Source organism: Corapipo altera, unplaced genomic scaffold (assembly GCF_003945725.1).
Source record: "Corapipo altera isolate COAL_440 unplaced genomic scaffold, ASM394572v1 61286, whole genome shotgun sequence".
In the NCBI taxonomy this organism is placed as follows: domain Eukaryota; kingdom Metazoa; phylum Chordata; class Aves; order Passeriformes; family Pipridae; genus Corapipo; species Corapipo altera.
This window is the reverse complement of record NW_020884907.1, coordinates 8629401-8650813: the sequence shown is the minus strand read 5'-3', so window position 1 is coordinate 8650813 and position 21413 is coordinate 8629401. Positions and strand designations below refer to the sequence as shown.

Sequence of the window (21413 nt, the reverse complement as noted above, 5' to 3'; positions counted from 1 at the left end):
TGTGTAGAAGACAATCTGAAGCAGCCCTGTGATCTTGTCCCGTTGTGACATCCAGAGGAAAGCATTAGCATGGCTAAGTGTCTCAGCTCCTCATCCCTAGTACTGGGATGTGAGACTGGTTACAGAATGTAGAAAAAATCAAAACCATTTCAAACCAAACTAACGAAAAGCTAAAAAACTTACCAATTTAACCTGAGATTTCTGGCTACTGTATGTGTGCTACAGACCTGTTTCTTACAGAGTTGGTGCTAGATACAAATCAGTCTGTGTTGTATATTAGCCTGTATGAGTATTAGAGGCTACAAACTTGCACTAATACTATTCCACGATATATTATTCCACATTAACATTATTAACATAACTTTAGCTCAGTTAGTTATAGCATGGTGCTAATAACACCAGGGTTGCAGGTTCAAGCCCTGTGGGCCATTCACTTAAGAGTTAGACTAGATGATCTTTGTGAGTCCCTTCTAACACAGAATATCCTGTGATTTGATGGGTGGACCACTTGGTAGATAAAAAAAATTGTCTAGGTGGTTGCTCTCAAAGAATTGTGATAAACAGCTCAATGTCCAAGTGAAAAGCAGTGATTACCCCTCAGTGGTCAGTACTGGGACCATCACACTTCAATATCTTTGTCAGTGGGACAAAGACAATGAGATCAGGTGCACCCTCAACAAGTTTGCTGATGTGGTGGGTTGACCTTGGCTGGGCCAGGTGCTTGCCCATCTGCTCTATCATTGCCCTTCCAGACAGACAGGGGAGAAAGCAAGGTGGGAAAACAACCCATGGGTTGGGATAAGGCTGTTTATTTAAAGCAAAAGCAAAGTGAAGGCTTGGGCACATACAAGCGAAGCAAAAGACAGCACAGTTTATTCTCTACTTCCCATCAGCAGCAATGTCCAGGCACTCCCGAGAAGCAGGGCTTCAGCACACGTGATGGTTCCTCAGCAGGCAGCCATCAGGCAATGAATGCCCACCTTCAGGCAATGAATGCCCACCTTCAGGCAATGAATACCCTCCTTGCCTTGGCTCTTATATCTGAGCTGATGTCCTATGGTATGGAATATCCCTTTGGTTGGTTTGGGTCCACTGGCCTACTTGGGTCCCCTCAGAGGATCTTGCCCTCGACTGAGGAAGGAATGTTACAGCACTGATGCTGTGCTCAGCAGGAGCCAAAACACCGTGTGTTATCAACACCCTTCCAGCTGCCAATGCAAAGCACAACACTGTGAGGGCTACTGTGGGGAAATGAACCCCAGCTCAGCCAGACCCAATACAAACTCCACTCCTTATTCCATACCATTTACATCATGCTCAGATCCTGTATCTGACTATCTCCCGTGCTTTCACAGATGTTTTTTTATGGCCTTCTTCCACCCCTTCAGATCTTGTGCTCCATTCTGTTGAGATGTGTACGCAGGGCAGGAGAAGCAATTGATCGTTCCACCTCTTGCCTTTGTGAATCACATATTTAAGAATTTTAAATCCCACATTCATCACACAACCTTCCCTTACATAAACAAAGACAAAAACCAACCAAAACAGAATATAATGCAACTTGCCCTCACCAAAAATCAAATAACATCATCATAACACCAAACTAAAGGGGACAATTAACACAAAATCCACCCCTTGTACCTTTACCACATTACAGGAAAAACTCCCCACGATCATTTCATTCTCTAACATTTTTCAGTACTTGTTTTGCCAGTTACCTCTCCCAGTTACTATCATTATCTCAAAATCCTTATGACTTCCCCATATGGGCCACCAAAAAGACTGTAGTGGGTTGACCCTGACCAGATGCCAGGTACCCACTAAAGGCACTCTCTCACTCTCCCTCTGCAATTGGACAGAGGAGAGAGAAAGAAACAGCTAAGGATTCATGAGTTGAGATAACAGCTGAGAGGGGTCACTTACTGATTACCTTCATGGGTAAAACAGACTCAAAGTACTTAAATTTATTACTAACAGGATAAGAGCCAAAGAATGAGAAATAAAACAATCTTAAAAACACCTTCTCCTCACCCCTCCTGCCTTCCGTGTTCTCCCTCCTCCCCCCCAGCGGTGCAGGGGGATGGGAATGGGGATTAAGGCCAGCTATTGTTTCTGCCACTGACCAGAGAGACGAGTCTTTCCTCTGCTCCTGTGGGGTCTCTCCCATGGGAGACAGTCCTTGATGGACCTCTCCAATGTGAGTCCATCCCTCGGGCAGCAGCTCTTCCCAAACTGCTATCCTGTGGGTCACTCCTCCATGGGGTGCAGTCCTTCACCAATGAGTGGTACCAGAGTGGGTCCCCCACAGGGCTATAAATGCTACCCAGGAAAAACCTGCTCCAGCCTGGGCTTCCCTTTCCACGGGCTGCAGGTTTCTGGCAGGACCCTAATCCATCTTGGGCCTCCCACAGGGTCACAGACTCCTTGGGATATCCACCTGCTCCAGCCTGGGCTCCTCCATGGCCTGCAGGTGGGTCTCTGCACCCCGATGCTCCTCCATGGGCTGCAGGGGCACAGCTGCCCCACCCTGGTCTGCACCACAGGCCTCAGCTCTGGCACCTGGAGCACCTCCTGCCCCTCCTTCTGCTCTGACCTTGGTCTCTACTCTGCTCTTCCCTGGCTGGAATTCTTTCTGTGCAACAACCTTCTTTTCTTAATTATATTATCACAGAGATGTTACTGTTACTGATTAGCTTGGCCTTGGCCAGCGGCAGGAAGCCCGTCCTGGAGCCGGCTGGCATTGGCTCCACGGGACAGGGGAAGCTTCTGGCAGCTTCTAGCAGAAGCCACTCCTGTAGCCCTCCCACTACCAAAACCCAGCCACACAAACCCACTACATTACACAGCACCAAGCTATGTGCTGTGATTGACACTGGAGGGAAGGAATGCCATCCAGAGGGACCTGGACAGACTTGAGAGGTGGGCCTGTGCGAACCTCATGAAGTTCAACAAGGCCAAGTGCAACGTCCTGGGTCAGGGCAATCCCAAGCATAGACACAGGCTGGGTGGAGAATGAATTAAGATGCCCTGTGGAGAAGGACTCAGGGGTGTTTGTGGATAAAAAGCTAAACATGACCTAGCACTGCACACTCACAACCCAGAAAGCTAACTGTGTCCTGGGCTGCATCAAAAGCAGCATGGCCAGCAGGGCAAGGAAGGCGATTCTGCCCCTCTGCTCTGCTCTTGTGTGACCCCACGTGGAGTACTGCAAACGGTTCTGGGGTCCCCAACACAAGAAAGACTGGACCTGTTGGAGCCAGTCAGGAGAAGAGTCACCAGGTTGATCATAGGGCTGGAGCACCTCTTGTATGAACAGACAGGCTGAGAGAGTTGGCACTGTTCGACCTGGAGAAGAGAATGCTCCAGGGACACCTTATAGCACTTTCCAGTACCTAAAGGGACTTTACAAGAAGGCTGGAGAGTGGCTTTTCACAAAGGCATGTAGTGATAGGACAAGGGGGAATGGCCTTAAGCTGAAGGATGGCAGGTTTAGGCTAGATACTAGGAAAAAATTCTTTACTGTGAAGGTGTAACAGGTTGCCCAGGGAGGTTGTGGACTTCCCACCCCTGAAGGTGTTCAAGACCAGGCTGAATGGGGCTCTGATTAACCTGGTCTAGTGGAAGGTTCCCTGCCCACAGGAGGTTGGAACTGGATCATCTGTAATGTCCCTTTCATCCCAAACTATTCTATAATTCTGTGTGGTGAGTGATCATGTTTTTCCTTTGTGTGATCAATAGGCTTGTTTTCATCCCTATCCAGCTGCTAATTTTGTGTGCTCTGAAGGACTTGAGTTTCATTCTGAGATTTGAACTGCTTTGTCAAGCATCACTGAAGCAGGATGATGGTTTGGAAAGTTATTGTTAGCAAGACAGACACTTGAACTGTGTAGTCTTGTTTCTGGGAAATCAGTTGATAAATGTAATAGAGATATAATTACATATTTCATTTTAAAAGTTCTTATAAATTAATAGCACACATAGATAATATGTCTTTGGAATTAAACAAGTCTAAGCAATTATTGTCAAGTGTAGCTGCTGTGGACTTTTGTGAACTATTGTGAAATAAGGTGAGAACTGAGAATATTTACATTGACTTGGTTTAACAACAGGAGTCCTAACCATTCCAAATCCTTCTTGTTCACTGAGGTGGATTTTGTTGTTGTCATCTTGTTTATTTTGGGGCGGTTGTTTTTGGTTGGGTTTTATTTTTTTTCTAGTGTCTCCATCTCATCATGTTGTCTCTGTCTATGTGTCCTATCTCCCCTCTTCCCCCCATATATTAGTATTTCAGATTAGCTTTGTTTCCCCTGGGGAATTAGTCATATATGAAAATGGTCATTGCCAGCAGTTCTAAAAGCCTGCCTTGCTGATGATTTTGGCTAAAGGATGAAATTTTGAATAGTCACAGTAACACTTCTCTCTTTGGCTGATGTATTATCAAGTAAAAAGTTGTTGTTGAAGGCTCTCATAAGCCTTGCCAGGGATGTGTGATCACATAGATTCCTGCAACAGGACAGATTCCAGGTTGGGAACAACTCATGTAGCTCCGTGAAAATAAGACTGTCTGTTGCCTGTCTGTCATGTGCGTAGAAGTACCTAGGGTACCATCCATTCTCACAGAATCACAGAATGGGTAAGGTTGGAAGGGACCGCAGTGGTTCATCTGTCCCACCCTCCCTTCACACTACAGCAGAAACAGTTTGGACTTCCTGCTTGAAGACCCCTAATGGATTCAGTGATATTCAATTCACTTGCTGTGTAGATTGTGACTCCAGAGCGAAAACTATTGGTACTAAACTATTGGTACTAAACTCCAGAGCGAAAACTGTTGGTATTAAAATTTTGCAGAAGTCTGTCTGTGAAAGAACTAGGTGTGTTTCCTAAGCCCTTTCTTAGTATTTACTCACTAAGAGATTGATTGGACTATATGGGAGAAGATCACTTGTGGAATTAGTGAGTTGGCATATGTGTCTTTTAATTCAATGCAGTTAGTGGTCATTGATACCAAGGCTTATTTTGTGTCATGTGCTTAGCACACATGACAGGCAACTGAACAGGCTAGCACATGATAGATCAGTGTTTTATTTTGAGCACAGAAACTTTTGATGTGCTGGAGCTGTGAACCAGTTCACTGTAATGCTTGTTTCAAAGTCTATTGGAAGGACAGCTTTAAAACCCTTGATGAATAAAAAGTGTAGGTGTCTGGTTTTCTCCCTGAACACTTGCATGTCAGGCAAAGAGAGGTACTATGGCAAACTGCCCCAACAAGCTGCATTGCTACAGATTTGCTCATCCCAATTCCACAGGAATTGACACTGACCGAACAGCTACACCATCAATCTCAAACCTAGTAGTCACCTTCTGTGAACCATATATTGTATTAGCTACATGGATTTGTACCAACATTGTGATTAGCGTAAATGTTGAATGCTGCAAGTTGAATGTAGCTGTGGGCCCCAAGCCCCACCTATTTCTGACAGGTTAGGTTATCTGAGAGATTGATGATTTCCTGGACAAACTAAAACTGGGCTCAGTGAATATGTCCCCCTTAAGTCAAGTAGTACTGTTGACTTAAAAATAACCTGACTCGGAGACCCTGAGAGCTGTAAACTTTCCTAAAGCTTCTTTCTTTAATGCTCCTGTTGTTCTTACAGAGATTTATAGCAGAAACTTAGCACTAATGAGAGAGGAATTTAAACCAATAACAGTATTTTACTGTCAGATGTAAACCACTCACCTACTATGTAACAACATACTGAAGGGGTTAAAACTTCTTTATAAGTAGTATGGTCTGCAGCAGGATTTATCTGCTGTGGAACACCTCTATATTGAAGGGTGAAGCAACTGAAATTTCTCTTGCAGGGTCTAAATCACAAGGTGTTACCAGATGAACCCACGAAGTAAACTACTGTTTGGGCAGGTGTGTCAGTTTTGATTACCTGCAGCTGGTAAAAAAATCCTTGACTTGTCATCCAGGTCCTCCACACTCTACATCTTAGGAAAATAAATACTTGCACAGTTCTGATACTAAAAACGTATTTTCTGTCAACAAACTCTTGTGTCTTGACAAGGTGATGAAGAGAAGTAACTTCCAGGTAAACTGCATCAAATTTCTGTGGTGCTAAAAGAGTACGTTTTTTCTTGCATTATTTCCCGTTTTTTTAAATTTAAAGACTATCTTGAGAAGCGAAGGTAGAGTGCTGTTCTGGCTTTATGGCTTTTTCTACCCTCTTGTCTCCTCGTTGTGGGCTACTTTGCTTTTTAGAGGTCTTACTTCCTCCACAAAGAGATGATTGCAGATCAGAAGGATGGTTTGTTAACTTGGTGGGCGATTTCTGGTTTGTTTTGTTTGAGTTTTTTTTTCTCCTGTGTCTTATACAGCAACTTAATTCAAAGTGCTCTCTACAGGGAGAGTGTTGACAACTGTTGCTGCCTACCAAGCAACTAATAATTATGTGATGCACCTATTCTAGCTCCAGCATGGGATAAGAAGGAAGGGAAACACCCAACACTCAGTGCTTAGCACTGTCATACTTTTTTTTCTACTGGACAGATTTTGGCCAGAAGGATTAAATCTTTGCATCTCTGTAAAGAGATACACCTCTGGATCTTGAGCAAAGAAGATAAATGGTAAGCTGTTTCTAAGGAGTTTATTTTAAGGAATATCCTTGTAAGTAATATGTACACGTATAAGTAATATATTTATAAATATAATGCATGGTATTTCTAACAGGGTCTTGAACAAAGTAATTTCCTGGGTTCAATTACTTTTTTCCTTGATTTTGTTGTGGTTGTCAGCACCAGCAGTGTTAATGGTAAATGGATGCCTGATTTCTACCTTCAACAGGATAGTGATAATTTAGATTGAGGGTGCATTTTGTTTTCCTGTTCCAAAGGACTTGGTTCCAGAAAATCATTCCAAACCTACATGCAAGGTGTACAAAAATCACCTGAATATGTTCAGACATTCAGAGAACTTTACTCTAGGTGTCCCAAGGGGAATCAGTAACTTCTGTGTTAGTCACCCATTGATGGACAGATGTGTTATGTTGAAAAGAGGCTGGATCTTGGAATCTCAGGAGGTTTTGCATTTTCTCTCATCAACTAAATTTGCCCCTTGGTACCATTTTTCTTTTTCTTCCTCAGAACTCACTGTTTTCAGACAATGATCTTAGGCAATGCCTTAGAAATCTCTTCAATCTGAAAAATTCTTTGGAAAGTGGTAGAGTTTCCACAGATAAGAAACAAGACAGTGAAGAAAAGGTGACTGTTGTGCAGTTAGATGAAGGACTGGAGTACTTGCAAGAGGCAAAGATGAACTCAGAAAGTAAATCAAATTCATCCTTTTCTACCTATCCCAAAAAATCTAATGAGTCAGGTTTATGTGTTTTCCAATAACTTGAACTGGCACCTTCTACTTTTACTGTTTTCTGCTCTACTTACAGGTTGAACATGCTAGTTTAATAATCATGACATGCCTATTGTAGTTTAATGACACTGAGACTCTAAAAATAGAGCAATTTCTTAGCAGGCCACAGAAAAAAAAATCCGTGAGGGATTAGAAGATGTCAAGTTTGTGCTGTCCATTTTTCTGGCATCCAAATGTCCAGACATTTCATTTCCAGTGTGAATCTATTAAATCCAAAAGACATCATTATTCAGTGGAAATCAGGGCATATGTTGTTTTGTTGAGCAGGTTCAAGCTGAGTTAAACAGTGGTGCCAAAGTCTGCTTAAAGCATGTGTTCGGAGTCTAGCTTTATGAACAGATGGCAACTCCAAATGAGGCAACCGTGTTTTTCTTTCTAGGTCTGCTATTGGCCTGGTGTGTGACCTTGGACAAATGACTTACTCTCATGCTTCTTGCTTTCATTTGCTGTTCCCACAGCACTTGAGGAAACATATTTTTTTACACAAGAGACTGTGGGATTGGTTTTGATAAGGTTTTTGTGGTTATATCTTTAAACAAAGAGAGCAGTGTTTTGAAAACCTGGTCTTTCACTATTATCATAAAGTAGCTTTTATAATCTGATTTATTTTTGTTTTATTTTACTGATAAAAATACCAAACACAACCTAATTACATTAATGACCTTTATAGAATTATAAAGAAGGAACATCCTTCTTGGATTGTACAGCTCATTATACTTGCAGGTGCAGTTTCTTACCTCCTAGATTTTTCTGGTGTGTTCTGTTAGCAGTGTACTGCTTTCTGCAGTGTCACCAAATGTGACAGACTGCAGGGGCAGTGTGCTTCTATTGGGCATGTAGGGGATAAGAGAATCCTAAAGTGTAACGTATAGTTTGCATGATATTGGTGACGTTCCATTTTATCTCTGAACAAAATCCTACTTCAAAACTACCTTTAAGAGACCTCATCTTGCAAGAAGAGTACTTAGGCTGAAAAGCCTTCTGCTGAAGCGTCTTGTCTCCGCTGATGGAGAAAAAGAATAGGATGAGCCTCAAAAAATAGAATCAGACTATCCTGAGTTAGAAGGGACCCACAAGGATTGTTGAAACCTGACTCCTGGCTGGTATCTCTAGTGCGCAACACAGTGAGTACATGTCCTTTAGTGTTCTGAGAGTGGAGGAGCAAGTAAAAAAAATTTTTACTTTCAAAATCCTTTGCAAGTGAAGTGACTTTGCATTCCTTCCTGACTACCTATATAGGCAGGTTTTATTCGTCTTTAATGAGGGGTCTGGAGGATGCAGAACTTTCCTTCTGCTTTTTGCTTTAGAAAATCTTGAGTTCTGGTGTGTGCTGCTTTACAAAATGCAATCACCCAAATGAAAGTCCCAGGCCACTTTTTTTAGGCATAATTACAAATTATAATGATCCATGTCCTAGCACTACAACTGGAGCAGGAGCTGTGAGATGCTTGTGTAACCAAGCTTTCCTACTCAAACAAATAGATTTGCTGCAGAGCCAGTCTCCAAAATTCTCAAGGCCTTCCCATTGAAACAGGCTGCAGAACCCATATGGCACAAAGGTGCAGAGTCTGCTGTGATAACCTCAGTAACTGATACCTCTTTTCCAGGTGCTATGTTCTGTATCATATTGTAAACTAACATATTAACAAAACAAAACTTACTAAATAAATAATGGCCTGAAGAGAGCGCTATGCATCACCAATACAGCTTTGTTTTCCAATGTCTGTCCTATCTTCCTTATCTAGGAACTAGTTAGGATTAAGAGATGGTCATAGCTTGATGTCTGCTAAGAGAAAATAGACACAAGAAGTTAATTTACGCTGCAATAGAAAGCTTCACACAATAATAGGGAGTGAATGTGATTTATTAGGTAAAGGATTTAGGCTTGAGAGTCTGAATTCAACTGGTTAGACCCTTTTAGTATAATGCCTAGTGTCATATGGCAACCTATTCAATACAACAAAAATAAAATAAGGTGCCTGCTGGGAGCCTGTATTTGTAAGGGCGTGAGTGGAGGCTGCGTAAGATCATTTCAAGCTGTCAATTGTCTTGATTCTAACTGTAATCCCTCTGTATTTTACCACTACCCAATGCCTCATCCAAGAAGAAATTAATACCCCGGACTTATGTATTTTGCTATGAAAATAACCACAGAGAATCACAGAATTACAAAATCAACTAGGTTGGAAAAGACCTCTATGATCATCGAGTCCAACCTATGACCTAAGACCACCTTGTCTACTAGACCATGGCCCTCAGTGCCACATCCAGCCTATTCTTAAACACCTCCTGGGATGGTGACTCCACCACCTCCCTGGGCAGCCTATTCCAATGCCAGTCACTCTCTCTGTAAAGAACTTCTTCCTAATGTCTAACCTAAACCTCCCCTGGTACAGCTTAAAACTATGCCCTCTTGTTCTGCTGACGGTTGTCTGGGAGAAGAGACCAATACCCACATGGCCTACCCAAGAGCTTTAGCTTTTACCATGTTCTCACTCATGGCAGTGGCAGCTGCACTTTTTCCTGCTGGACTACTGTATTTATCTGTGTCAGGGCCACCAGTGTTCTGCATAATGGGAGCACTGAGAGCCTGAACATAATGCTAGACCAGTGTGCTCCAAAGGGCCAAAAGGCCTCCCTGGCTTTCATACTGTGAGGAGTGTAGTGTAGTGACACTTCCAGGACTGGGCTGGGCTGGTAACCACAAAGCCAACACTTTTTTTGTCCTTGTGCAGCGATAAAGCATCAGTGCCAGCCAGGTCAGTTGGTTTAGGTGATCAGGCTGTGCTCAGTATGGAATTGGCTCACTGGCAGATGATGTATTGTCCCTGTAAATCATACAGTCAAAATTTGTTCAGTCCTGTGCTGTTTCTGAATTTAGTCCATTTTCGACCATGTCAGTCCAGAAGCATAACTGTCTTCTTTTCTGTTCTTCATGAATGGCTTCCTACTGAATTAAGCTACTCACAGGTAACTGAGAGTTTCTGGGGTTGCTTGTTAAGAACTTTGTTCATGTATTATTTTGGTTTAATATGTGTGATTGTTTATTATGCCATGTAATTTGACATATTGTCCAGAAAAGTGGAGTTACTGAGTTGCTATTTGTAATCATTATATTTCTAAGGCAGGGCCATTAGCTGTTCTTAGTATGGGCTTGTGCTCAGCAATGCACTAAATTAAACTGATGAATACTACGTTGTTGCGTTGTTCATATTGCCCTGTCACTTGTAAATTGTGGGATTTAATTATGTCCTAATTATTGTTTTTATATTGCTACAGTAGTACTATCAGGCATTCATATTAAATTCAGCACAAACTGTACTGCTTGTAATGATCAAAGCTAATCTTTAGACGGGTCAGACTTGTTTTATTAGTCAAACTAAAGGAATGGATGTACAATGATCCAGTATATTTCATCAGATGAGAAAGATATTTTTTCAAATGTGTCTCAGACTCTTAAATTCCAAGATTTGTTTTCAAAAGCCCTTGATGGGAAGCCCACAAAAAAATCAGATCCACTGAAAATATATTTTTAACATGATTTTTCATGTTGGAAGGCCAAATCTTTGTTTGCCCTGCAGACTACTCTCTTATCTCTTAGGTAGAAAGGAGACTGAATTACCATTAGTGGGCTGGTTTAGTACAATACTATAGAAAGGAGCAATTGCAAGCAAATCTGAAATATTAAATCATCTTTAAGAACCCTTTCTTAAAGCTTCATAGTTAGGAGGTCCTTAACATCCCATTGCATCTCATGGTTGACAGGTAAAGTATTTCCAGAAGTTTTTTTTTCCTTCAACAAAAATAGGTAAAAGGGACTGTTACTATTTTGTAACGTTTTGTATGCTACAATGTTCCATAGAGTCACTGTCGCAGTGTTCCTCTGAAGGAACCTACAACACTGCTAGCAGATACTTTTTTCAGATCCGTGAACACGGGAGAACATGTACGGGTATGATAGCAGAGAAGACTGATACTCAGTCTGCGAAAACTGACATAGAAAATTAACTTGAAATTCTAACAAGTAAGAACATGTTTACCTACAAAAAGACATTGCATTACTTTAAGAAGGTGTTAAATTGATTGTAAATTTGTCTTCACGGGACAGTTTTGTGCTATTCTGTGCTTCTTTTTACCTCCATCTTGGGAAAACAAAGCATACTTCAGTTCCTATTCTCTGCTTAGGGCAACTGTAGCTAAAATGAGAATTTGTCTTTATATTCAAAGTTTATTCCTGAAGATCTTTTCTGTGTTTATGTTAGTGTTTCAACTCAAAGTAGACAGTAGAATAACAGCAGGGGTTGGTTTAGATTTCCAGGATACTGAGACCAGGATCGATGAGCTGCTTCCTTGTATTCCTCATAGATGTCCCCTTTCCTCAGTCGATTTCATTATACATTCACTTAAAAAAAGCAGTTGAACCAATTCACTTCTTTGGGTTGCTGTCTGCACTTTGGAATCTGTTCCAGCAAAGTCTCATCTTTTAATGCTCCTGCGAACAGTAGTACAGCAGCACACTATTTGCACTCTAACCTAATTCATCTGATAATGTCTTAGAACCCAAAACATTATGAAGTCAAGCAGACAAGAAGCATAAAGCTTGACGTAATGTTTCCTGCATTTTTCCAGTGAAGCTGTTCTGTAACATCTGCCTGATAGCTGAATAAACCTTGCAATTAATTTAACAGTCCTAATAATAAAGGGACAGAGCAGAAGCGAGCATATAAGGTTACCCCTTACTACTTAGCAGCCATATGTTGAAATCCGTTTTGTGCAAGGCACATTTCAGGTGTGGAGTATGCAGTTTCACAGCCTAGATAGAGTATCTCTGCCACACAGGTGAAATATGAGTCAGTATATTGAAAGACTGCTGTCAACAGTTTAGTTTTATGTGTCCAACCTGCCACAGGTAACATCTGTTCTGAGGAATTTTTCAGGGTATTAGGTCATTAGGCTTAAGGGGTTTTGAATGGGTACCTGTGTATTAGAAATTAAGGTTATATTCTGCCTCCGTGGGTATGTCTCCTGAAAAATTGGTGATTACATCAAAGACACAAGCTTTGAATAAAATCCGTAAGATGTAAAGGGAACCTGTTGTATCTCTGTAGGCCAGAACAGCTACCTACTGCATCTACATACCTCTCCATAGATGTAACCTGTTTCATGAAATTACGCTGGAATAGTACAGTTTGCATGGGGCCTACACCATTTTGGAAGCACCCTTATGCTTTTATTGTATTCACAAGATTTAGCAATATGTTTATAGTAAAGTAAATCTCAGTTAACCCATTAGGAAGGTCTGAATGGATTTCTGAAAGTTATCTGTTGTGGAAATGTATTGACATGACCCTTTTACTACTGCAAGCTTAATTTAACTGGTTCTGTTCAATACAGTGATTGAACAGATATATTTGAATCTGAATGTATGCTTGCATTGCAAGTTAGGTCTTTATTTTTACATATTTAGAGTGTTGCAAGTCTTGTCTGTTGGTTTGACTAATTTTTTTTTCTTTTAGTAATTACTGGAAAATATAGTACCAGTGTCCATATTCATTTTACAATAAAGAAGTTGGAGCTGAAAGAAACAGAAGAATGGTGATGCTTAGCAGAATTTGGAAAATCCTGATTTTGTGGCAGTAGTAGATTATTCCATTGTAATTATAACTGGTGTATTCAGAATTTGAAGTTTCTCCTGTATTTTATCAAGTTCTTTATAGTGACCATGTTCTCTAAATTTATATATCACTTAATAAACCACACTTTTCATGCCAATTTAGGCAGGTGTATTAAATAATGAATCACAAAGATGTTTTATCTTGAATTCCCATGTGTGTCACATCAGTCTGGCTCTGGCCTAAATGGAGCTAATGTCCTTTTATTTTAGAGTAAGCAGGTGAAGAATTGCATGATAGGTTCTGGTCTTACAGGCTTTATAACTTGTAATATGTTGTCCTGTTCTTAAAACAGGAAGTCCACAAGGAAAATAATCCTCTAATTGCATGTATTCCCACACATATGCAATAATTTAATAACTGAACCCATCTGAACATGGTGATATAAAGGACAGCAAATGTAGGTGGTTTATACTATCTTTGTTTGTTTGTTTGATTGTTTTCCATAGTTGAAGCTAGGGTTAGAAACTCAATAGAGACAAAATGAGGTGTAGCCAGCAGTCTTTGCTTTAGTGCCTGCTGTCAGCCTTCCGAATTGATGTTTAGCTGACAGTTAAACCAAAGCCTGGTGCAGTTTCTGGATCAGTGAAGCAGAGGAGAAAGGAAAAAAAGCACAAGGCAAATGAAGACAGTATTTTGAAAGGAAGACAGGAATAGAAGGGATATAAATTACTCATAGAGAAAGAACAAAAGAGGGAAGCATTTTGAAATCTTTGTCTGATCTTACAGCATCACTGAGATATGTGTTTGTAGTGTATGAAGCAGTATGGGAGAAACTGTCTATTATTTACCATCCCACTGGCTGTAATAATGACATCTGCAGATACACCTCCAATGTTTTGCACCTTGGTACTCCTTAGATATTACTGGTGGCTCCTAAAGAAATATCTTGAGTTGAAGTTTCAAGTCTTGCAGGAACCAGAGTAGTGATCTTCAAGTTAGTGGCTCCTTCAAAAAACTGCTTGCTTAGAAACTTGATTGTTTGGCTTGCTTGGGTTCTCACTTATTTTTCTAAAGCAAATTTGGACTTCAATCCCTGCTGTGTTAAGATAGGGATTCAGCCTTCTCAGTCAGTCAGCTGGGTGGCATTCTTTTCAGAGAACAGATTGGATTCTGTGGTGATTGCTGCCTCAAAAATTCTGATGGCATCTGACTCTCTCATAGCAGATACTGTGTGTGATACTGCTGGGTGTACTCAAATAATTTGGGACTGGATCAAACCCATAAATGTACGGAATGCATTGAGTGGCAAAAGATGTAATTGAAATGGGATAAAGAATAGCAAGGTAGCAATGCTATTTCCTAATCACTTATATATGAAGCAATCAAAACGATGAAAGCATCCTAATGGGCAGTAGGTCTAAGGCTGTTTTGGCTTAATGCTAATTTAGGAATAAATTATAAGTGATAAAATTTGTGTGAATTTAATCAGCATTATAAGTATTGTTAAAGATTCTATCAAATGGATAAAATGAAATGTTAGAATAAATATAATAAAGCTATGTAATAGAAATGCTAAATATCTAGTGGAAAAAAAGTATCTCAGCATCATTATTTTTTGCATGTTGAAGCATGTGTGTTTCTAGCAGGAAGTAGGAGAGGAAAAGAGATACGGAACCTGGGCACGGAGACATTCAACAACATAGCATATACTTTTTTTTCTGTTATGATGTGAGACTGCATTTAGGCTGTGGTCTAGATGAATGAGTGAAAAACCTGGTGCTGATCCAAGTGCTTCCCATTTGGAAGACTGTACAGAAGCGAGGGGAAGGCTGTGGTAGGATAGAAAGCTCAGGTGCTCATCATCTTCTAAGAATAAGCAGTAAGTGATGTTTTGAGAGGATATTCTTTATTGTTGTTTTTCTACAGTTAAATACAATTAGCTTGAATGTATGAATTATGATTTAGATAAGGTTCTCCAGATTATCTGCAAATATTGTATCTTGAAGACTTCTTGGATTTTCTTTTAAGACAGTGTTTCAGCAGCAGAATATTAATGCATAGTAAAGTGCCAGATATTCAGATTTTCACATTGGGGGTGACCTGTTAAAAGAATATGATAGAAGACTCAGATTAAGTCCGGGTAGTGCAGATAGTACAGGGCTGTTTACCCCAATGACTTCTCCACCATTGTGCTGGCTTTCCTACTCACCTGTTTTCTCTCTTCAGTGATCTGGGGTTTGGTTTGGTTTTGTTTTTTTTTTTTTTTTTTTTTTTGGTTTGTTTTTTGTTTTGTTTTGTTTTGGTTTTGGGTTTTTGTTTTGTTTTGTTTTTTTGTTTGTTTGGTTTGTTTTTTTTTTTTTCATTTCTTTCTCGGGGGGGAGGCTTGAGGTGCTGGGGGTTTTTGTGGTTATTGGTGTTTTATTCTGGGGATTTTTTTGTTCCTTTGGGGTTTTTTGTTGTTGTTTTTGGTGGTTTTTTTGTTTGTTTGTTTGCTATAATTGCTCTGAACCAACCTCTGCTTCTGATGTCTTAAGTGTCATGTGAGTGTGTGAGTAGTATGCAATATTACTTTGAGGGAATAGGAATCTTTCTGGTATATAGGTGGTATGTATGTGTTCAGAGGTATACTGGAGGTGCTGTGAATCCCTCCACTGCTGTAATCATTGTAACCACCTGTTGCTTTGTACATGTCTTTGATAAGACAGTCTGTCCTGCAATGTATGTTCCCCAGCATCTACACTTAGTTAACAAGTGCCAAGATTTGGGACTGCCTTTTAGCAGTTTCCACTAAAATTCTTCTGTGAAGTCATGGGATGAGGTGTGGTGTAAAGTGGCCTTAAGGTTTCAAGGGTTCATGAGGAAACATCATCACAGAACTTCCCTACTGACATTTTAATTATTCCCCAAGTAAAAGTTTTTAAAGGTGTTCCTCTGTTTGTGGCCTGAGATAGGTGAAGACCTTCCTGTTGAGTCACAGCATGGGCTACACACAAAAAATGTACAAGTAGAAACAAGAAGCTATTAGGTTTCCTTTTTAATTGGTCAGAAATTGTTGGGGATGTGGTGTGGAAAACATGCTGCATAAACTAGTTCTGTAGGAGGAAGCTTAGCCGCCTGACAACTCCCACATTCAAACTGTGCCAGCTACCTAGTCAATTTTTGATAAAAATCAGCAATTGGCTCTTGGTTAAAGCTAAACTGAGCAGTGCCAGGCTGTGGGGAACCCTGTAGTGGAAAGCGGAGTCCTTCAAATGGACTTTCAGAGATTGTCAGGTGTGCTTTCCCTGTGTGCTGGCAGCTGTGGCTGCATAAGTACAAGAAGTGCTCATTCATTTTGCTTCGGAGTAAACTGCTTGCTGTGGTTGTAGGGAAGAGAACCCATCTTAACCCTCGCTGCTGGTTACTTTCATATGTTGAATGGATAATGATTTTTGTTCCTTTTTTTTCCTGTAGTATTGGTTTTTTACTAGCCACAGCTGTGGGCAACTTGGTTTGAGAAGCGAGATTATTAACTTTCATTGAAGGAAGTTTTCCTCTTTTCATACCTTTTGAGAGCTTGGTCCTGTGTATCTGTCACAGTAAATCTTTTGTGTGCATAGTTAGAAGCAGAGATAGTGCTGTATGAGAGTTACTCTAACCAGAAGCTGTAAAGACTAATCAAACACTGTACTTCTTCCTATAAAGTGCTTACCACAGGGACAAACTTAAAAAAACACAACACCCAAACCTTCCTTCCAGATCAGTTTGTGATTAGTTTTGTTTGCTGTGTTAAATGCCTTCTGAACTACAATACGCGTTAAGCACTATGCAGAAAAGGCTTTGAAAGTAGTTTAGTTCACTAGAAAAGCAGAGTCATGAACTGGTCACTTTTCAATGTATAGAGGGAAGAAGACAGTTCCACAGTTCTTCTCTAGAACATACCACTAGCGCATTGGTCCTCTAGTGCTGGTACTTCATGGTCTGTGCAGAGCTATCCAGTCAATATGGTTCTGGCTAGTTAATGTCTGCTAAACTGCATTAAAGGGCAGCACATTTTTTTTTCTGTCCTAAACTCTCTCCAGGTGAACAATCCTCCTTACACCAACAGTTGTATAATGAATTGGAGAGGAGGCTGGCAGTCCTTGGAGGAGGTAGTTACTACTCTCAGCTGTCCTTTCCAATGCTAATTCTTTGATATATCATGTTTCTGACTTCCTTTACTTGCTTTTGTATTTCAGGTATCACAGTTGGCAAAGAAAACAGGTTTTTTCCTCCAATGAGTCCTGCAAGACTACTGATTTAGAGCTCTGGAGTGTGGATGATTGCCCTGCCCCAGGTATTCTCTTTGGCAGATTCTCTGGTTTTCCCCCTGTGTATAGTAGTAGGTCTTTTTGGCCAAATGGTAAGGTTGAACATGCTAAAGGTGCAAAGTGGTGATCAGAATTGTTCTCCACAGAAAAATCTCTTCTGCCATCAAGTCAGTTTAGACCTGCGAGTTAAGACAAACATACAAATCAACACTATGGATGATTCATTTCTTTGAATTTTGCAAGCACAGCTCCCACAACTAGACACTTATGACCCCACCATCACTTTCAGAGGCTATACCACGTGACTGCATGCTGCTAAAGCATCATATCATTTGCCATGTTGCAGGCTACCACCAGGCCCTTGACCTACAAAACCATCATCTCTCAGATCTGTGAAATATTTTACATGCTTCAAAAGATGTGTACAAATACCTTGACTTTATGTCTCCTTAGTATGAGTTTGAAAATGTTCATGATCAACTACAGTTGCTGCCATTCTTCCCATCTGCTATATTGAGTGCTTTGATCCAATCCACGGGAAACAGATTTCTTCTGTTGTTTCATTCACTTAGCTTTTCAGATACACAGAGCTATGTTTTAAGGTTAATGGATTGGATGCTGTATCTGCTGAAGCTCTATTTCAGGACAAGTTTTAGATTTATGGTATAAATAATTGGAAGATATTCACAATTAAATTATTGCTTTTGAGTTACTTGCAGTCAGTTCAAGGGGCTGCACTCCCACATGATTTTAGGCAAATTTTGTTTCTCAGAAACAGGGAGCTAAGGGTAATATTTTGCATCTGAAAATCATTGTGCGCATGTTGAGAGTTATCAGTTTGCCAGAAAGGGTGCAGCATACCAGCTGAAATTGTCATAGCCTCCTTGCAGATCTTTACTTTGGAAAACACCTCTGATATCATGAACTTTTTCGGACAGTTGCTGAGGCTTTATGTCACCAACCTGCCTCTCTGCTGTTCCTCCACCCACATTAACTTGAGCTAAGGCTAAGGGATCTGAATGGGTGTCAGCTGACCTTTTTGCATCTTGTTTTCCATGTCTGTGCTTGCAGGAAGTCCTGTTTTCTTCATGGAGTGTTAGTTATTTGTTTCTGCCAGCAGAGTGTTTGTAACTTGACTCTGACGTTGTATCTCTGGTTTTTTGTGTGCTTTCACTGGACAAGAAAATGAGTGGTTTTATTTGAAATGTCACTGAGATGGAACATATCATTTAGACTTCTTTTCTTAAAGCAGAACACATACGTGGTTTCCTAAAGCTAAGATTTAGACCAAAAATAAAACTGAGTTTGGCCACTGCATGCAGAGTACGGCACTTAAATTCTAGGGCATAAACTACTGGCTTCTAGCAGATAAGCTTGTTTTATTGCCTTGTACAGGAGGCCCTGACATGAGGTTGAAGAACACATTTTTATGTGTGCTTATTTTGCTATTCCCTACCATTCATATGAACTGACTGGCATTTTTTCTACAGATGTGAGTGAACTTAGTTTTAGGCTTTTAAATGGGAATTGTGTGGATGATGGTGTAGGTTTGATAGTGTAGGAGTGAGCAAGAAATCCTATTTTAATGCTCTCAGTGTCTACTCAATTGTGCCAGTGCTTTTAAAAGCCATAATGTACATTTAGGAATTAAGCTGAACAGAACAAATTGATTTTTGAAGAGTAACCACAGTTTAATTTCACCTGTCCTTTGTGTACTGTTTTTAAAGGAATGAAGGATAGCGGTTCTCTGTTGCAGCAAATGCTTCAGTGTTCATACTACAAAAGCATATCAACCATCTGCTGTTGTGGTGAGGTCTCCATCCATAGAGACTGAGAGATTTGGGCAGTGGCAGGGTTAGTGAGGTGGTTCTGTTGCTACTCATGCTGCATTAAGCTGACCCACCCAATCTACCAGTGTGGTCAGCTGCAGGTATACAAGAGCTATGACTGTAACAGCAGCTGAGGAGACAAGGCACATGCACGTCAAAAAGCCTTTGCTTTGGCGGTGGTGGAAGGATGTAGCAGGTCACAGGAGCTTGATAATTGAAGGCAGAGGCTGTTTGTGTACTTAAAAAGAATGTGGTTTAGTGACTGTGCTTGCACGTGTGCTAGCCACAGCTCAGAGTAGTAAAAGCCTGTGAACCAGGAAGAGAACTGGAAAAACCTGAGTGTGTAATAAAAAAACAGGATTGAAGGGGACTGTCAGAACTCCATGCTTCACTGTGATCAGTCACCCTGTCAGACTTCAGCCTCTGTAGTTACTTGAGCTAAAGGGAGTTTCCCATGTGCTTTAAAGGTTTGGGAGGTCTTAAATTATCATGGCAAACACTGTGATTCACTTAAGTGACCGTGGCTAAATAACCACTCCCATGGGGTTTTATTCCATGTGTCTCACTCTCTGCCTTCAACACAGTCCTTTCCTTATGTTGTCCTTTTCCCTGTTCTCTGTGGCCAAACATGGGATCAAAGAAGTTGATTGGGATGAAAAATTGGTGATTTGTTTAATTATTGTGGTTTACATCTGAGTCTCATATAGCTTACTGCAATGGGATATATGGGTGCCTGGGCTAGGTATCATAGGGGAAATCACAAGAAGGTAGGAACATGAAAGGGGAGAAGGGGAAGCTGGACTGAATTTTCAGGGAAAAAAATGTGGTCATATGTACCCTTGCATGACTATCAGCTACCAGTCTATAAGAACAAAGACCTTAAATTCCTGGATGACAGGGGAACAGAGGCTAAACTTCAGTGTACTCTAAGTCATGTATTTTTTGCAACTTCTTTACTGTAGTTCTGAGAGATACCTATTTCAGTTCACCTTAGACTGTATGCTACAGTAAGTCCATGTTACTGACTAGATTGCCTTGAATGCTGTAACAATATAAACTTCTAGTGAAGAAGTGCCAGGGTACTTTCAGTATCTTCATGGTGATCAGTGTACTGTTACAGAACTTCAGATGAGATGTAATTGGATTTTAAACTTGTAAAAGGCACTGGAATGATACTGGTTGAGAGGTCAATTCTCTGTTAAAACGCAAACAGCTATTCCCCATTTTAAAAAACGTGCTTCAATTGCATTAAAAAAATAGCACTTATCATCTAAGATTTGAATAGTTGTAACTGATTCTGCTGCTGTCAAACAGCTTCATCATAGAAATCACCTCTGTTGAAGTCACTTCTAATTGTTTTGTATAACCAGTTTTCCTAAAAGGAAAGAGTGGCTTCGTTTTATAGTCTGTATAGAAGGGAACCAGGAACTTTGTTGAAAGAAGTGAAATTAAATTGTTGCAAATAAAGCACTGGGGCACAAAAATGCAGTTGTTCTACCTAACGTTACCTAACATGTTCATGGAAAATATGATGATGCTATATTGTTTTTGTGGTTCTTAGTTAAAGTAATCCCAGTAGCTTTAGAGAAAAGGGAATTGCCTCTCAACCAACATCACTTCTGAAAGAAAGAGGAATGGCGACTTAGATTTTGGAAAGAAAAATGTAAACATCAGCTGATGCAGAGTGAGTTTTCATAGTGTCCTGCTGGATAGACAGTTCACTCTATGTTTGGTTCTGGAGAAGTCACGTTTCCTCACTTTCTGGGTTAATAAAACAGGAATTATATCAACTACCTTCCCAGCAGATACCTAAAGCTTGTGTATTGCTCGCTAGACTGCTGTGATGAAAGGTATGTGTCTCTAAACAGTGTGTCATTTAGCACTCTTGTTACCCATTATCTAATAGAAAATATAGTACAAAATGATATCGTATGCTTTTAACTCAGGTATTTGACTCAGACATGATGGCAATCACAGTGTGTGGTTTGCTGTGGATTTTTTTGTAGTGGAATCTGCATGGACAGGACTGGTTTATTATTTCCAGATGTATATCTGATATTTAGACTGAATTGCTGTTTCTGTATGTGCATAAGGCTGGGGACAGTATTGATCACTGTGGTGCTGATGCCATGGATGGAGCTTGTGAAGTCTGATTCTCGGTTCTAAGCATCTCCTAATCTGTGCTTACAATTCTCATTCATGGCTCTGCCAGCAAGGAAATTCTCCCAATTGTATTATTTTTGTTATGGAA

General features: G+C 40.5%; 1 protein-coding gene across 8 annotated transcripts in view; it reads left to right on the top strand.

The window, feature by feature from the left end:
• MOB3B (MOB kinase activator 3B) overlaps positions 1–21413 on the top strand; it is a 90719-nt gene that overhangs the window by 13618 nt on the left and 55688 nt on the right. For 6 of the 8 annotated variants that reach the window (XR_003529181.1, XR_003529176.1, XR_003529180.1 and 3 more), the window contains exons 2-3: positions 6554–6630; positions 17262–17359. The gene's annotated coding sequence lies outside the window, so the exon portion shown is untranslated. Of the gene's footprint in view, positions 1–6553; positions 6631–17105; positions 17175–17261; positions 17360–21413 lie in introns of those variants that run through there. The other 2 variants (XR_003529177.1, XR_003529178.1) reach the window with 2 other exon arrangements.